The following is a 4,115-nucleotide window of genomic DNA, read 5'->3' on the forward strand; positions in this document are numbered from 1 at the left end:
TTCTCATGAGACTAAGGGACTGAGACAATACCTTCGGGTTAGATCGGTTATCCTAGTACTTATTTGTTTAGGCAAGGTGATCCCGTTAGCCAGCCTAGTTCTTCTTTGAGCTTGGGATAAAGACTTCTATATAAGGTAGGTCGAGATCTGACCTATGGGCTAGATCGGCTTCCTATTTTTCATAGGCAAGTTGATAGCTCATGCTCATGCCAAGACAACTTCGTAGGAGACGTTACGGGCCCGGATTCCATAGGAGATGTATTCACAATTGTAACGGGCCTGGGCTCTATCAGAGACGCATTCGCCATTGTTTCACCCCTGTTTCCATTCACCATTGGGCTATTTAAGAAATCATTCATAAAAGAAAATTGCCTGAAGAAAAGAGCTCTCCTCAAATAGGATTTGAACCTACGACCAATCAATTAACAGCCGACCGCTCTACCACTGAGCTACTGAGGAATAACAAAGGTATGAAGTTTCTATATATCTTTGAAATGAAACAACCTATAACAAGTGCATCAACAATTGAAAAATTCAATGCAAAGGTTTTTTCAAAACACCTCCACCTTCTTATGCCTATTCTAGGCTTATATTATAAGCCTAATAGGTTATGATAGCAATCCCTCCTTTGTTTCTCCGGAGATGGTGGTCAATCACCACCACAATCTTATTCACTGCCTCCCCTCCTCCATCCAAGATACATATTGATAGATCGATACGGTGCTGCAGAGCTATCAATGAGCTAAGTATATTGCAATTGCACTTTGTCAAAAGTCCAACAAAGACCTCTCTATCCCTGGAACCCACAACCATACTAGCAACCGGGCATGTTACGTAAAGAATCTCATCGAGATCACCATAAAACTAGCAAGGGAGTGATAGAGATCAATCTTGATGATTGATTCTCTTTATAGTGCATGCGCCAGTTTGGAATGTTGCCTCTTCTTCAGCTAGATTATATACGTAACATGCCAACCCCCTACTATTTGAAGGGTGGGCCTCCCACCCTTTTGAGCTGCTAATATAGTCGAGATGATTCGTAGCAAACGCGGCGCTAAAGACTATTCATCGCGTAGGCATAAGATCTATTGGCCAATCCAAATCCATATCCTCCAGTTTGAAAGGAGCATATTATAGAGCCTACTCCTATAGCAACTGGTGGAGACCCTACTGTCCCCCTTGGAGAGCGAGAAGAGAGCAACTTGATCGGCCTTGGAGTGAGTAAAGCAATGCGATGATCAATGGATACCTTCAGAACTTTTTAGTACAGTTAAAGCAATAGATCCTCCAGGGAAACCCGTAATCTGAACTATAGTTGCCCTCTTTTACATCCCCAGTTTAGATCCAAAGTTTTGTTCAAGCAAGCATTCTCAGACAGAGTAAGAGGCTTCAGAGATAGTGGGGGAAGCAATGATGGCATAAGCGGAGCCAGAAAAGCTAATTCCGAGGGCAGCAGAGCAACTATACCCCCCACAATAATCTACCTCCCTACCCTAGCGAATAGTGGGGCCCGCCCACACACATTTCTTTAGGCTAGTTGTTTACTTTTAACTAGCACATAAGCATGGACCGGAACTAGTACCCATTGATGATGCAAGTGATTCAAACCCCATTGAATGACCCTCTGTAGTTTCTTTAGGCGGGTTCACTACCCCTTCAAATAGTAAGGGATCTAGCAGTTGCATTTGAACCCATTGAAGCAGCATCCAAGCAAGCATCTGGGCCCCTACTATTCTATGGGCGAGTGCTAGTTCTATATTCTCTTCTAATCGTGGATTGAGTTGTTTCATATCCAGGCCTTCTCACAACATTATGAGCTCTGTACTAGCACTCACGTATGCACAAGATACGATTATATTTATTAATGTTATGATACTACCCACCTAATCAATTCATTAGATTACCAGTTATTATCTAACTTTTGTTGGGTCGTAATACCTACCACTTTGGGTGCAACCCCCAAGTGAAAGCCACTCTGTCAGAGAACACTGCACAAGCATGGTCACTCCTTGAGGACCCTATGGCGAAGCAGATAGCCATAACAACACTATCAGAAACAAGTGGTCAAACAAGGACATACTGACTCTTGACTAACTATAAGGCAAAGACTCTACATGGTTAATACAACGGAGCCAACATATATCACTTAGTCAAAGGTACCAATTACACCACCACAGGATGACTAAACCATAGAGCAAAATATCATAATAAACACTTGCAAGGACAACTAAATACATCAAATCCACACTCAGACAATCTTTGAAAATATCAACATCATAAACACTTGTAACATCATTGATTGAAAATTAAATAAAACACTCCTTTCCAGCAGTCTCTTCTAATCGATTTCCAAATCAATATTTCAAATTTACCCATTTGAATCTCTAATTCATGCCTTAATTTTCAATGATAAATTTATTAACCACATAATACAAATCACATGAAAATCACATTACATCACGCAATACCACTTTAAACATTCCATTTATAAAATTTAAGTTCTTAGCACTAACCGGTTTGGACTAATGAGGGCTCAAAGCTAAGCGGGGGTCAAAGAAACCCATGGTTGTGCTGCTACTGAGGCAATAAACACCACTTATCGGTAGTGTTGCTACCACTGGTAACACTGCCGCTACCAACTGGTAACACTACCACTACCAGCTAGTAACATTTTCACTGCCAACCGGTAACACTGCCACTACCAACCAGTAACACTTACCACTTCCAACTGGAGGGGCAAAATGTAGACACCCAAAATTTTCCACTCTAATTAAATAAATATTTTATTTATTTATTTACTTTAGCTTAATTCTTCTATTAATTAAATAAATCCTTATTTATTTAATTAATTAATTTATCCTCTTCTAGCCTTATTTTTCATTTAAATAAATACATTTATTTATTTAAATTATCCTTTGCTTAAATTAAATAAATATTCTTATTTATTTAATTATCCCACTTCTTCTATTAATTAAATAAATCTTTATTTATTTAATTAATTCATTAACCTTTTCTACCTATGACACATGTCATTCATCTATTAATTCATACACTACCTACCCCTTTCATTATTTTATTATTTCTTTTACCTACCCTCTAATCATAGCCGACCTCCTTGTACACCTCTCAATCTTATCCCTCCATTTCATATTGTGTCTTCTATATAAGGAGATACTTCCTTCATTATCAAACCCTAATCAATCATTTCTAATCATTCATGCTAATCATCTTTTATGCAATTGACTACACTACGATCCTACTTGCAACCACATTCCGTTCTTTGTTGAGCTCTTGTGCATATAAAATCTGAGAGCAAATATATCAAGCAAGATCAATGGAGATAGGAAGAATGGAGATCCAAACCCTATTGGACATGTGATGGTATAATCTTTGTGATTTCATGTGTTTTGCATCGTCTTAGGTAATCTTCATATGTTATGGTGGATCTTTGTTGATTGTTAGGCTAGGGTTTTGTGGTTGAATTCATTTAGCCTTTCAATATTGTTATTATTATTATCCACTTTCACCATATACATTTTGGCACGCCCGGTGGGACTCTTGTCCCTTTTATAGTAACATCTTTGTTGTAGATTTTGTGTTTGAAGTTGCAGATCTGGCATTTTCGACAACATTTTCAACATTCTCGTGTCTGCGCACTTTTCGATCGTGTTTTTTTTTTTTTGGCGTGTTTGTGACTTCTGGAATCACGTCTGTGTTATAGGCAATATTTTATTTTGCAGGTTTCGAGAAAGCGCGTTTGTGTTATTTAGTCACGTCTGCGGTGTTTTTAGCTGCATCTATGACCAAGGGTCACGTCTGTGTTCTGCAGCCGCATTTGCGCATCACAGAACCGCGTCTGTGTCACAAAGTCATGTCTGTGATCATTTTAATTGCATCTGTGCTTTGTAGGATTTTTTGTTTTACATTCTTTTTGCAAAAACGCATCTATGAGGTGTTAAATCGCATTTGTGTTGTCGAATCACGTTTGTATAGGGCGAAATCGCATCTATGTAAGGTAAAATCACGTCTGTGTTAAAAAAAATAAAAAAATTAGGTTTTCATTTTTCACCATTTTGTCTTACATTTAATGTTTCAGATCTGGTTTATTTTGATCT

General features: G+C 38.3%; 1 non-coding gene across 1 annotated transcript; it reads right to left on the reverse strand.

Annotated features, from left to right (window-relative positions):
- Positions 1–387: 387 nt before the first annotated feature.
- Positions 388–459, reverse strand: TRNAN-GUU (transfer RNA asparagine (anticodon GUU)). The gene has a single exon. It is a non-coding gene; the product is annotated as a tRNA-Asn (tRNA).
- Between the last annotated feature and the right edge of the window lie 3,656 nt (positions 460–4,115).

The sequence above is a fragment of the Cryptomeria japonica genome, chromosome 1 (genome assembly GCF_030272615.1).
Source record: "Cryptomeria japonica chromosome 1, Sugi_1.0, whole genome shotgun sequence".
NCBI classification, from domain to species: Eukaryota; Viridiplantae; Streptophyta; class Pinopsida; order Cupressales; family Cupressaceae; genus Cryptomeria; species Cryptomeria japonica.